We start from the raw sequence: 15,504 nt of genomic DNA, 5'->3' as shown, positions 1-15,504 counted from the left end.
ATAGGAATTTACATTTAAAAGTAATTGCTATAGAACATAATTGGTTGATTAGGTGTTCTCAACTCCTTAGGCCCTTTTCAAACCTTAACTGTATGATACATGGCAGGCTTTCAGAGGACAAATTTGTGTAAAAAGAAATGTAATTTGTCCCTTATAAATATCAAGTTAGAAAATGTTATCAGCTACTCCACATCCTCCCGAGGCTAGTCATTGCCTTGCACGGTAGCAGTCATTGGTTACCAGGATGGGCGTTATTGATGTGGAGATATAAATTATAGACTTGGTTCCAAATCCATCTAATGTGACTGAGTGATTACATAAGTTACTTTAAGAAAAATCCAGTAACATTATTTTATTAATCTTAGGAATCACAAGTTTCCATATCATTAGGGAGTTCATGATATCCCTCTTATGGTTTCACCTTCTCAAATTTCATAAGCTCCAATAGGCTTCGTATTAGGGGTGGGGGCAGTTGGACTTCTTTTTTTCTTTCTTTTTTTTGGAGGGTGGGGAGAGAGAGTCTTGCTCTGCTTCTCAGGCTGGAGTGCAGTGGCGTGATCTCGGCTCACTGCAAACTCCGCCTCCCGGATTCAAGCAATTCCCTACCTCAGCCTCCCGAGTAGCTGAGATTACAGGCATCCACCACTACACCCGGCTAATTTTTGTATTTTTAGTAGAGACAGAGCTTCACCATCTTGGCCAGGCTTGTCTTGAACTCCTAACCTCGTGATCCACCTGCCTTGGCCTCCCAAAGTGTTGGGATTACAGGCGTGAGCCACCGCGCCTGGCTAGTTGGGCTTCTATACTGCAACAGGAAAAAAAAAAAATTGGCATCTTGGTATTTCATCAGTCCTCTATCGTCTTGCTTTTTGTTGCTACCCAGGCTCTGTGTCATCTATGGGCTCTATCCAGCCCCAAAGAGGAGGGTACACTACTGAGATAACAGTTCAGAGACCTGAAACCCACATAGATAATCCTTGATGTTTCTAGAGGAGACAATCTCTGTACTCAATGCCAAACTCAAACCTAAATACCCTGCCACAGGGTTCGTGGAGTTTCATCCCAAGTCATTTTATCCTTCCAATTCACATTCACATCCTTAAAGCACAGCAGCAAAAAGGACAGAACTAGTGTTTGTACTCTGTACCTCATGGACCTAGAATTCCCAACTCTCCTCTCTGCAGAGATTTGGCTATAAAAGTCAATCAGGCCTGGTGCAGTGGCTCACGCCTGTAATACCAGCATATGGGGAGGCCATGGTGGGTGGATCACTTGAGGCCAGGAGCTTGAGATCAGCCTGATCAACATGGTGAAACCCCATCTCTACTAAAAACACAAAAATTAGCCAGGTGTGATAGTGCGCGCCTGTAGTCCCAGCTACTTGGGAGACTGAGGCCGGATAATCGGTTGAACTCAGGAGGTGGAGGTTGCAGTGAGCCAAGATTGCACTGCTATATTCCAGCCTGGGTGGCAGAGCAAGACACTGTCTCAAAAACAATCAAACAAACAAGAAAAACCTCAAACAACAACAACAATAACAAAAACCCCAAAAGTCAATCACATGTTTCTTCTCCACAGTTAAAAATTAATAGGGCTGGTCATATTCATTTCCTTGGACAATAAATCCACTTTCTCAAAAAAGACTCCCTTTGAGTAATTAGTAGGTGACATAGTCTAAGAAAAGCTTCTTTCAAGTGATTCCAAGGTAATTTTTCTGTTACTACTCTTACTTAGAAAAGAGAGATTAAAAAAAAAAAAAGCCACAAATTTAATCCCAATGAAGGTAATTTGCTACCACGCACCTAATATTATTTCAGTGAAATAAAGTCTTCCTGCATTAAAGGTATCTCTTATAAACCTCCTGTGACTTATTGGTGCTTTATTAATTGAGGCTATTTATATATTTATTTATATCTGATATGGTTTGGCTCTCTGTCCCTACCCGGATTTCATCTCGAATTTCAATCCCCATGTGTCAAAAGTAGAAACTGTAATCCTCACATGTCCAGGGAGAGAGGTAATTGGATCATGGGAGCAGTCTCCCCTGTGCTATTCTCATGATGGTGAGTGAGTTCTCACGAGATCTAATGGTTTTATGTATTTGACAGTTCCTCCTTCACACTCAGTCTCCCTCTCTGTCTCCTGCTGCCATGTAAGATGTGCCTGCTTCCCCTTCCGCCACGATTGAATGTTTCCTGAGGCCTCCCCAGCCATGTGCAACTGAGTCAATTAAACTTCTTTTCTTTATAAATTATTGAGTCTTGGGTATTTCTTTATAGCAGTGTGATAACAGACTAATACAATATCTCACTTAATTTCACACATTTTATAACCTGAATTATTTCATATTTTCAATCCTCGCATTATTTTCTCTCAATGAAAGTTAAAAAAGGTCTCTTCCAACAGAACATTTATTTGTGTTATGTTTGTCACCATGTTGGCCTGACCAGGAAGATTCCTAGGCAGGGCCTGTGCCATTTCACCCTTTTATCCACAATCCTCGGCACACTGCCTAGCGCTTTAAGATGTTAAGCCATTCTTAGCAAAAATGTGTTCATTTATGGATAAGAGGGAAGACAGAATAGAGAGAGGGAGAGGGAAGACGAGAATGAGGGAGGGAGGTAGCCATAATGATTTATGCCGTTGTTTCATGTCATTTTAGTCTCTAGATATCTTCTGATCAAAATAACAATAAATTCTGGAAAGTAATAGTGATTATATTATTAGTTGCAAAGACATTGATGGGGAATTCTTTACCTGATTTTATAGTAGTGACAACTTCCTCAGTAAGATGGATACCAGTAAGTAAAGCTGTCAATAATGGAAACTAGAGCATGACAGAGGGCAGGTGTGACCAGCAGGCCACAGTCCAAGGACTTTTGTACAAGGCCACTGTGAGATTCCAGACACAGGGATGAATGTCAAAAAGCGGGTAGGAGAGTTGAGAGGCTAGGGAAAAATATTACTGATAACTCTTCCTCCTATGTACCAGCTTATGAACTTTGGGCTTAGAAGTAACGTACTCATCACACAATGCATCCTGTCTGTTTCATTAGGTGAAAAGGAGCAATGGATGCCAGGAATGATTTAGGAGGAGGATCAGACTTGGAAACAGAAGAATTGGGCTTGGGAATACCTCCACCACTTCCCTACTGTCTGTTAGCTTACCTGAACCTATAAAAATGTACATAATCATAACAGACCTCCTAGGGCTGTTTTAAGTACAGAATCAAATAATATACCTGAAGCCTGCTGATGAATGTTCAAGCACTGGGCAGACCCAGTGAGGTGTTTTTGTTGCCCGGAGATAATTGAAACTAAAATCACTTTTGAGAGACAATTGAAAGTTTTCACACTTTGATCTCATATGTATAATTTGGAAAATTATAGTGCATGGTCAGTTCTGAAACAGAGGAGGTAACTACTTATCTTTGACTTTCAAGGATTTGGGATGAAATCTGAAACCAAAAATCAAAGAATTACCTTGTGAAACATGCAGAAATCCCAGCCCTTAGCTGTGAAAAGCAAACTCATTTTAACTCTGAAATCCCCCACTATGGGAAATTTCAGAATATTCTCTTTGCATAAAAAATGCACTGATTATAGACCAGAAACCACTGTAAATTCCAGTTTCTGAAAAAGAAAACTACCCTGTGGGACAACCGCTATTTGTTTTTCTTTTAAAGAATAGGTGGTTGATTAAGACAGAAACAAATGCGCGTGGTGGCTCTTTAATTCTCACCAAAAAAGATCTGCTAATGACTAAACAAGTATGTGTAGCAGTTGAGTCTCCGGAAATTAAAAAATCAGTTTCACACAGACTTTCCAGAAATGAAACATCATGTGTAGCTAGCTACTCCTTCATTCTTACTTAAGTCACTAAGTGTTAAGTATGTCCACTAAAACCTATTAACAGCTAGAGGGTAGCTGATAAGAACAATATTCACTACAACTCAGTAGTTAATGGCACAGACTTTACCAATCTCAGATCTGAACATATGGTCAAGATTTGATATCTGCTACACAAATGTGGGAATGTTCTTTTAATCTGAATGTCTCAGTTTCATCCATAAAATAGGGATAATAATAGCCACCTCACAGTGTTGTGAAGGCCAAATGAGACGGAGCAGGCAGAGCATTTGTCACAATGCCTGGCACAGGGTAGGTCCTCAGTAAGCCTTAGCTATGAAAATAAACACACTTAGACCTAAGCATCCGGGTATACAGCCCTAAGTTAGCCTACAGTACTATCACAATACAGGTCGATGCTATATTTGCCTTCATAATATGTTTCTACCTGTTGAATTCTAAAGGTAAATTTCTTCCAAATCATCAAGCCAAATGGACATTTCAGAAAAAGAAGCTGTGACTGTCCTATAGATTTTTCTAATTATGAGTATGGAAGTCCCAAGCACAGGTTAAGTAAACACCTTGCAGCCAAGAACCCAAATATTTTGGTTTGTGTGCTCAGTATTGAAAGTTCGAACATGAAAGTTAAAATGGAAACAGAATTTGGCAAATCAGTTTCCTTCTGAGAGTAGGATGATCTCATTTCACATACGAACCCATTTAATGACTTGAGTCACATAACTAAAATCAATCACGTATTTCACCTAATGTAATCTAGTTCAACCAAGAAAGAATTACCATAGAAGACCTGGGCTTACTGCTGGAAATAATACTAGAATACAAAATGTATTAACCCCACAAAAGAGCTCAAACTCATAATGATTTTGCATTTTATTTCTGAAATGAATCATAATTACCTGTCCCCTTACACCTGTTCAACCCTTTACTCCCAAATAAATCATAGGAACATGGATTGGAAATAGCCTTAAATAAAACATATTTAATGCAGCAAATACAGCACCCCAGTCCACGTAAGTTCTGACAAATATAGTCTTATGATTTCTAACAGCTTTGCAGGAGATGACAAGTGCCCCTTTGAAGCACTGTCATTGTTCCATGTTGGAGAATGGAGTATACTGGTATACAAGCTCTCCCTGACTGTGGCTAGATGAAATGGCATTGCCCAGGAAAGAAATATTGGGACAAATCATTGCTATAAACACAACATTATAATATTCTACAGAGCTTCATTATAATTCTTTCAGCATTTTCTCACTCTATTTTGGGGCTCCTCTATTCTATTACACGGTATCGCTGCTTCAAGTTTCTGGGGCTCCCTATCTCAGGATAATATCTCCAAAATCACTAACTTGCCAGGAAAAATTAATGCTTCCCCTTATTTCATGTAACTTGAGAATCAAATCAATGTGGAATGAAACAGATCCTGCTGCTTACTAGACATGAGAACTTGAGCAAATATCTTAGCTTCTTTGTGTCTTTTATTCCTTACTTGGGATAATATTGTTCTGATGATGAAATGAAGTAAGAATTCCAGAGAGTCCAGCACAATGTCTAGGATGTCATGATGTGCCAAATAACCAATAGTTTTCTCTTTTTTTTCCACTCTGGTTCATAACCCAACATTCCCAGAAATTTCATCAGGCTAGATTCTGGAGAAGTAGATCTTTACAAATTGAAAGTTCATGTTTCTGATTAAAACAATGGCCTGCGTCCAAAAATAATAGTAAGAGTATATACTTCCTGGTATCACATTTTACATGTTTAATCCCATTCAATACTCTCAGAACCCTTGTGAGGCAGATATCAACATTATTTCTTTTATAAAGGTCTAAAAGCTGAAGCTCATAAGGGTTAATCATTTGCCTTCTGTCTCCCAGCAAATAAGTGAAAAAGTTAGAATGCGAACTTAGCTCTCTCTGCCTCAAACTCCTTCCTTATTTGTATATTAGTAGTTACTGAGTAGTAACGTAAGAATTGGGCTCTAAGCAGTATTCTTTAAAGTAGAGCCCTTGAAATCACCTGCATGAAAATCAATTGTGGTACTTATCAAAAATTCAGATTCAGAGACTATCTCCAGTCCTATTAAAGCAAAATCTATGGGGCTTTGGGACCTCAAATGTTTCACTTCTAGTAAGTTGTCCAGACATTTTTTCTGCTAAGTAAACTGTCAAAGCCTTTCTTGTAGTCTATTGCAGATGTCTGTCTTAGTTATCTTGGGCTGCTATAATAAAAATACCATAGAATGGGTGGCTTAAAGAACAAACATTTATTTTGCACAGTTCTGGAGACTGAGAACTTCTAGAAGCATTCCAGGAAATTCCTTGACTGGTGAGGGCCCTCATTTTGGTTTGCCATCTTCTCATTGTATCTTCCCATGGGTGGGGGGAGAGAAAGAGAGAGAGAGAGAGGGATTGAGAGAGAGAGAGCACTAGTGCTCTGTATCCTCCAGCCACTTATGAGAATACCAATCCCAACATGGGGGCTCCACTCCCAGGATGTTATCCAAACACAGTTACCTCCCAAATACTTTATCTCCAAATACCATCCCATATCTCCAAATACCATCCCATCTCAACATATATCCAAATATATCTTCAAATACCATCCCATCTCAACATCTACATTTTGAGAAAACACAAATATTCAGTCCATAGTATTCTGCCCCTGGCCTCCCAAAATTTATGTTCTTCCCACATGCAAAACACATTCATTCCATTGCAACAGCCCCAAAAGTCTCACCTAGTTCCAGCCTCAACTCTCAAGTCTGAAGTCCAAAGTGCCATCAAAATATTATTTAATTCAGATATGAGTGAGAGGCAAGGTAAAATTTCCTCCTAGCTGTGAAACCAGATAAGTCATGTGTTTGCAAAATACAATGGTGGGATAGGGATAGGATGAGTATGTCAATTCCAAAGGGAGAAGAAAAAAAGTGGTGATGGTTCCCAAGATTAAAGTTTCACAGGAAAAACTCTATTAAAGCTCAAGGCTTGAGAAAAATCCATGTTGGCTTGAGGGTCTGCCTGTGGACCTAGTGGATTCATTAGGTCTCACCCCAGGGCCCTCTCTGCTTAGCTCCTGTTCCATGAAGTCTAGTACAGGATTGGCCAGTTGGTCTCTAGTGAAGTGACAAATGTCCACAGGTTTTACTCAATTAAAAAATAATTGAAAAAAAAATAAAAGTTTGCAGCCCTAAAACCCTTTCGGTGCCACAAGCAGAACAGCAGGCTGGATTTTCCATTGGTCCTTGTTTCCACGTTTCTACGCAATGGAGAACTTGGCAGAGTGTAGGATTCTAGTTTGCATACCTACATACATAGTCCAACAGAAATATGCAGGCTTAATTATTTTGCCCTTTTCATTACATTAGAAAACTATGTTTCAATTATAGGAGAAAACTTTCTTCTTGAGAAAGAAATGGAGACTGATAAGAACAGATACTACACTGGATTGGTGGCTCATGCCTATAATCCCAGCACTTTGGAAGGCCGAGGCGGGTGGATCACATGAGGTCAGGAGTTCGAGACCAGCCTGACCAACACGGTGAAACCCCATCTCTACTAAAAAATACAAAAATTAGCCTTGCTGCTGGCAGGCGCCTGTAATCCCAGCTACTTGGGTGGCTTAGGCAGGAGAATTGCTTGAACCCAGGAGGCGGAGGTTGCAGTGAGCCGAGATCATGCCATTGCACTCCAGCCTGGGCAACAGAGCAGGACTCTGTCTCCAAAAAAAAAAAAAAAAAAAAAAAAAGACGAAGAAGAAGAAAAGGAAAGAAAAGAAAAAAGAAAGGGATGGAGAAGCTGGATTTTAACATTTCTTTCTTCTTTCTTGTCTTCCCAGTTTTTTTTGTTTTTTTTTTTTTTTTTTTTGTAGAAGTATACTTACTTGCGGAAAACTATGTTATTCAGTTAAGTAGTTTACATTTAAAGTTAAGGCTTTCAATGGGGAACAAATATGTCATGAAGACTCTAAAATATTACTGTGAATCAGCAAAAGGCAGTTCTGGGTTTCAGGTGCTAGAAATGTACTCAAGCATATATTACAGTCTGTGCTACCAAAAGAACATCCCGAAGAAACAAATAGATCTATTTATCCTGAGGCCTGCCTGCTTCAGCCTGCAAGATGTGATTTGCTGAATGACAGAACTTATTTCTATGAACTAACAAAAGCCAGAAAGGGGTCATTAGGGAGCCAGAGATTGCTGAATTTCTATTCCAGACCTTGAACTGCATATAATAAATGGTGAAAGGGAAAAGATGCAAAGACCAAGAATCATTGATTGGTACCTTTGTGAAGATGTTCTCATAACTCAGGGAAAAAATATCAAAGTCTTCCTTCTTCATCCTCCAGAGGCTTCCTGACTTAGTGAGTTGAAAGGCAAGCGAGAAAACCAGCAGCTCTGGAGGACTGATTTGGCTTGTCACAAGATCTAGGTCTAAAGACAAATGGTTCCCTCAGCTGGAAAATGGATGTAACCAAGCTAACCATCCTTTTGTCTCCTGGGTTAGGAGGTGAATGGGAGTTACCTCTAAAGGCAGACAAAAACCTATTACAAGCAGAGGATGAAAAATATTTTTAGAAATAAAATGAACTAGGCTGGACGCAGTGGCTCACGCCTGTAATCCAAGCGCTTTGGGAGGCTGAGGTGGGCAGATTACGAGGTCAAGAGATGGAGACCATCCTGGTCAACATGGCGAAACCCCGTCGCTACTAAAAATACAAAAATTAGCTGGGTGTGGTGGCGCGTGCCTATAGTTCCAGCTACTCAGGAGGCTGAGGTAGGAGAATCACTCGAACCCGGGAGGTGGAGTTTGCAGTGAGCGGAGACTGCACCACTGTACTCCAGCCTGGTGACAGAACGAGACTCCGTCTCAAAAAAAAGAAATAAAATGAACTATAGTGAGCATTGGTGGAATATAGTCTTCAGTTCCTGGAGTGGGTGATAGTTGGCCTAGGTCAATCAGTGTAGGCTATCCTGTTACAAATAGTAATTTGTTCAGGTCCTTAAACAATCAGGACATGGCACTTGCCTAGCCAGAATGCCAGATATTTTTATTCATCTGTCTGTCTGTCTATCATCTATCTATCTATCTATCTATCTATCTATCTTCTGCCAATCCACCATATATCTTTATTCAATCACTGTATTATGAAAATTATCAAACATCCCACACAGTTAAAAAATTCTATCCCTTATTTTTTATGCATTTCAAAATAAATATTTGAAGTCAAAGATCTTCACCATAAATAATACACACTTAATTGAATTAAGTATTTGATTTTAAATGTTTTCATCTTCAGATATAAAATTTACATGTAATATACTTGCAGATGTTTTCTTGTGGAATAAAAAGTAAAAGAAATAAAAATTTAAATTTACATAGAATAAAATGTACGTAGAACAAACTTCAAATGTATATTGTCTACATTTTGACAAATGTGTACATCTCTGTATCACAAACCTTATCAAGATATTCAACATGACCAGGATCCAAGAAACTATTCCCACCCATGCTCAATCAAATCTTTTCATGCTCCTTTGGAGATGACCATCGTTCTGATTATTTTGCACCGCAGTATGAGTTTTCTTTTCTTGAATTTTTGTGTAAGTGGAATCACACACAGCATATTCTTACGTAAAGCATCTTCTAGTTAACCTCATATTTTTCAGGTTCATCCAATGATGTTGAATGTGACAGTAATTTTTTTCAACTACTGTGTAATATTCCATTATATGAACATATCACAGTTTGTTATGCATTTGCCTGTAATTTTTATACCTAGGGTGTTCCAGGTTTTTGAATAAAGCTATCAAAATTATTTTACAATAAGAGTGGCAGCGTGCATAGAAAAGTCTTCTCCAACGGAGAGGAGCTATTTTAACACTAACATTGTTTAGAATTGACAGAGCGTAGTGATAAAAAGCAGGCTGATTTTATTCATTTTTATTCTTGTTCTTAAATTCTCTATATACAATGCAACAGCTTGTAGCTTGCACTTAGGACAAGCTGTTTCCACTGCCCACCACATCCTCTGTTTTAGAACATCACTGACTGACACCGTATCTGCTTGGTTTATTTTTATTTGTCCACTGTCTAGTGTAGTGTCTGGCACATCCTTGGCTCAATAAATACTTATCAACTTGCTAAATGAATGATCTTTAATTCACAGTGGTAGAGAAAAGCAGGAGAAATCAAGTGACCCTTCTGTTTTTAAAGTCTATATTATACCCTGGTATACTTCTCTACTAGAATAAATATGCCAAAACATGAGTTAACACTTTTACTTTCATGAAAATACTTCTCAGAAATTCCCCTGGAGATTTTTTAATTTTAGTTAGGCAAATCATATCTCGTATCATTATATTTGACATTAGTTTAAGTGACATATTACCCCAGTTTGTGGAAATTTAAAATGCCTTTCCATTAAATGAGTTTTTTCTAACCGTTTAACTCCAGCTCTTAAAAAATAGCCACAATTTATTTTCATAGTCTTCAGAGGAGTTTGTACCTATGTAAATAAGTGGCTTAAGTTTCAGAAACTTAATTTGAAATATTGTATTTGGCTATTTTCAGGGCTGTCTTTATTTACTAAGTGAGAGAGCTGATGTAAAATGCCACCATATATTTGAACAAATACAAATTGTATTCTTAAAATTATACTGAATCATTAAGTGTGCACAGATAAATAACCAGATATTTATTTGTAATTAATATGCTGTTATATTTGAAATCCGAATTTCTTGCATTTTTCTGATCTCCTACCTGTGTTTTTTCAACAAATAAATTACTTTATGTAATGCTTCATTAAGGGAAATGGCTAGCAAATGTACACAAAACACAGAATTGCTCTTTCCCTAAAATGACCACAAAATTGCTGCTGAAGATTTAAAGACAAAATTTAGGATTTAATTTTTTATAATAAAGAAAGGTTGATTGCAGACTGTGGATTCAAACATTCTGCTTTTCAGACCCAGTCTCATCATTTCCTATTTGTAAGAGCTTGAGAAAGTTACTAAACTTCCTGGTGATTTAATCTCCTTTAAAAGCAGAGGTGATTTACACTGAACCTAAGTCATAGGATGGTTGTGAGTGCCAAATGTGTTCGTACACGGACCACACTCAGTATGAGGAAAACGGAGTGCTGGGCACATGAAATGTGGCGATGTCCTCTTGCTTACTATTGTTTTGTCTTTATCCCTTGAGCGCAGAGATGTGTTCTTTACATCTCCCACGCATTCAAAGTGCTCACAGTTAGTAGGTACTTAATAAACACCTATTGATTCATCTACACTCACATTCCACAACAACTACCCCTTGTACGTGACCGCTATCCACGCCTCGGCACACCTGGTATGTGTCAGAGCCGCAGATTATCTCTTTCAATGTTCAACATCCAACAACCTTTCTTCAATGTCAACAGGCAAGGTCTGAAGAATTATAGAACTTTTACAGGCAAAGTCATTGCGGCTTTGAAAGGCTGGAGTAGTATTAATGGCTTTCTGGGTCTGAAACTCTATCTCTTCACTTCACACTCTGTTCCCATGCAATTACATAATAGCTGAATAAACAGGGTCAAAGCTTTTTTACTATTCTACTAGTGCCCCCAAAAAAGGAGTTTTACTGCATTTAATAAGTTCATAACATCGTAAGTTTGGCAGAAATTCCCCTGCCTCAAGTTTTACTTAAAAATTGAAGAAGTAAAGTTATTCAGAATAGATTATCATGTTCAGCAAGCTAAGAAAACTGGCTTTTCCTGAAATGAAATATGCAAAATTTGCCTGAATGTTTGAAATTTAAGACCGTACCATGTAGGCCCCTGCATTTCACTATCTTTGATTTCATAGGCAAGATAAATTCTCCAAAACACATTCATATATCTCCAAAGAACAAAATCTTCTCAAATTTATTGGACTAGTTGTGTCATATGCCATTTAATTTCAGTATTGCCACCTTGCTTTCTTAAGGATCATACATAGACAGAATGTTACACAAGTGTAGTATTGAGACACATTGCCATACATACTTTCCTGAGTCCTATTCAATGGTCAAAGGTGGAAGGTGAAAATAAATATACAATCCTCAGATAGGAAAGACAATCAGTGAGGCAGAGAATTCTGAATCATTAATCTTTGGCCTGCTTGACAGGCAGGGAAAATGTAAGCTAATGATGTGTAAAAGGTACAAATCCATTTCTAGATTACTATCTGTCTTCAGAATGATGGCTCAGAGACACCCAAAATGAGAAGGCACAATCTGGCGAGACACACATGGCTCTAACATCTCCCTGCCATCTTTTCTTTTTCAGTGGGTAAACCCGTTTAAAGAAAACATATTTCACATCTAGGAGTAGGAGGGGCTTTGTGATTTAGGATATATGGTGCATGATTGTAATTTTTTAGAGACTAGAAATCTAATATGCAGAGAGAAAATAAAACTACTTAAATATCATCTGAATTTGAGTTTACAATTTAGAAACAGCTGCATGTTCTTCTGTAATTTCTTTAAGCCTCCCACTTGGGCAACGTCTGTTTACACACCACATGTTTTCCAAGTACCTTTTTCTATTCATCTAATCTGTTCCAGAATAAGACAGATTTTCACTAAAATAGGGTTTGGTTGAATATGAAATTGTCTCCAATAGTGGATTCGTGTGTCCAGATTATTAAACAATCCTGACATGAGACTCAAGCCTGTGGTTGGGTTGTTTCCTTTCTTTCTCCTACTGTTCACTCTTGGGTTAGAATTTTTCAAGAAAACAAGAGTGAAACGTAGGCAGGCACAACTTCATAGGTGTACAAGCTGGAAAATTGCCCTCTTAAAATTGTTATTCATTTTATCTTTAAACTTGTGCTTTGCATGTGAAGTCTGATGAGGCAAGAAAGCAGGTGCATGAGCAAAGGATATGCATGCAATATGCACCTCTGCCACTGTTCCATGCCACCCTATTTGCATACAGTGTCGTTAATGGCCCATAAGCACAGAATTCCAATGGACCTACAATATGTGAGAGTGCAACAGGACTAAAAGTAAATGCAAAGTAAGCGTAATATTTTGTGATTGAGTGAGTGGGGTGTTCTCATTTCTGAGAAACCACACCTTCTGTTCAAACTAGAACTTGCTTTGAAGACAGAAAGAAGGCAACAGCATTCTGGGAGACATGAGTGGCTAAGAAATGTGTCATATATTTCCTTACTTTATTTGCCTTTATTAATAGCCACTTATGGAAAACTGCTGACACATAAGAAAAGGGAAATAAAGGGCAACACATAGTTTCCTTTTTTTCAGTTCCTCCTTCCTCATTTCTAAGCCAAAGATAGCATTGATAGAAGGTGTGCGTATCAAATTAAATAAGAACAGTTGAATTAGTTTATGAATAGTCTCTATTCGATTCTTCAGCTAAGAATGAAATACATATGCATATCAGCTGGAAAATAGTACTTGTGTAATTTTCATTATTCCATCTATAAGTTAATTGCTTCTACATTTGCATTTAAAATTGGCATTGTACAATATAAAGATGAATGACAAAAGCCATGCTAATAATGTTAAAATTTAAATTTTTTACTTAAAAAGGCTTTAACTAATGAATAATCATGACAAATGAGAGTAATAGTCTGCAAACTAAAAAAAAAGCTGTAGATTTTAGTAGCTTTAATGGCATTTTTACCTGTTTTTTGTTTGTTTTTTAAGGTGAGGATCTGAACTTTCATTTTGAACAGGAAATGATACACTACCCACATGGTCCTGAACGAATGGGAATCGTTTTAGCTATTAGAACAAAATACTGTTCCTAGAAAGAGTTGTGTTTTGTGGATCCAAGAGGAATATATTAACTATAAAGTAGATGATTTAGGAAAAAAAAAGAATTTATATAATCTCACTCCTCCTTCAAAACTGTGTTCTGCACAGTACATAAATTGGCCTTATTCTGTCCTCATCTTATTCTAAGATCTCTATATGTCACTAACTAAAACTAGCTTTGAATATTATTTAAACAAGGTCAAGAACAATGCTGTATTGGTTTGTTTATTTTTAGGGGGATGACTTAAAAGTTTTAAATGATGGCCAAACTCAGCTCCTGATAAACATTTTGTTATCTCTTCCCTTTGTCAGGAAACAAAATGTCCCAGGAAAGGTGGAGTGGATCACCTTGGTAGATTAACTTGTGATCAACATTATGTTAGATGGTTGGGAATGTAGATTTTGGCAGATTTCCATAGATATAAATATCATATTCAGAAACAAGCATATGTCAATCGTTGTCCCATATAAACCGTAGTTTTGGGTATGCCCATGATAGGCCCTGCACCAGAGCTTGCTTTCTAAGCTTAAAATGTTTTTTTTTTTTTTTTTTAAGGAGCAGTAGTAAAATTGTGAATGAACAATACAAAAGGATTAGAAGCTGAGTAGCAAGCAAACCTCATCGGCCCATGTCCTTTTATTGGCGAACTAATGTTCTACGATATTCATTCAAATATTTGCTGAGCATCTGCTCTGGAAAACGTACGATGGAAATTCCAAGAATGATGACGGTAGCTCAATGCATCAGGAAAGATTTGGGAATGTTCACATCTCTCTATATAAGTCAGCTTTATTTGTATCCCAGTTGTTAACTTATTTCTCCACTTTATCTTCAACGAGATTCTAATCAAAGTAGAACTAGAATAATTATATGTAAAACAAGCAAAAATACTTTTGCTGCACAATAGAGCTCTAATCCAATACAAAGATAGCATATTTTGGAGAAAAAGTAAACCAGCAGGAGTTAGATTGGAGCTTGAATGCTTCAATTGCCTTCTAATGTGGATTAATTCTGGCTGTTTCATACAAAAATGCATAGACAATATCACAGGAGAAGCATGCGTGCCTGAAACAAAAACAGGTAAGCAAAGTGGCCCTAACACCAACTCCAATCTTCTAAGAAAATTTTTGTTTGAAAGAAGGGGTGAGTGGCTTTACATAAAAAATAACAAGAAACTCCTGGAGAAGAAAACGATAGGTCTAGAAAAATAGAGAATAAACTATAAAGGGATTTAGGAAGCTATCAAAAAGATGGAGGTAGATGACTATAAACAAAGAGATGTAAACAAAAGAAGATAGATAACAATTACTATGAGAAACGCAATTACAGAAGAATATTTTTAGGAAGATTTTCTGTGTATTGCATGATGCAATTTCTCAACTGTTATCTCTTGCAGAATTCTTTTGTACAGATTCACGTTACTTATCAAGGCCTCGTAAATTACCATTTGAATTTATGTTCCAATGCAACATTTTACCTTAAGGTGGCTTGTCATATTTACACCAAACTGAAAAACACAGTGAAGAAGATAGAAGTAGTCAATGTCCATGGCAGAGAATAAAAGTAGGGGAGCTTAGAAGTTAACAAATTGACAACAGAGGAAACGAAAAAAAATGCAAAGAAAATGAGATTTCACCGTCTTAGGAGGACAGAGCAGGTAGCCCCTGTAAACAATCATACAATTCTTTGAATTTATAGGAATTTAGAAAATAGAGTGGGAGAAAAAGAGGAAAACACTAAAACCTTAATTTTGCCCTACTGAGGACAGTTCAGTGTATTTAGAAAATTATCTGCCAATGAATAAGTCAAGCAAAATAATGTAAAAAAATAAAC

At 37.5% G+C, this 15,504-nt stretch overlaps 1 long non-coding RNA gene across 3 annotated transcripts in view; it reads right to left on the bottom strand.

Moving 5' to 3' along the window:
- Positions 1-15,504, bottom strand: part of LOC129143475 (uncharacterized) — a 432,563-nt gene that overhangs the window by 322,564 nt on the left and 94,495 nt on the right. The window lies entirely within an intron of this gene.

Source organism: Pan troglodytes, chromosome 2 (assembly GCF_028858775.2).
Source record: "Pan troglodytes isolate AG18354 chromosome 2, NHGRI_mPanTro3-v2.0_pri, whole genome shotgun sequence".
Classification (NCBI taxonomy): domain Eukaryota; kingdom Metazoa; phylum Chordata; class Mammalia; order Primates; family Hominidae; genus Pan; species Pan troglodytes.
Note: the sequence above shows the minus strand (reverse complement) of the source record. Positions and strands in the feature narration are given on the sequence as shown.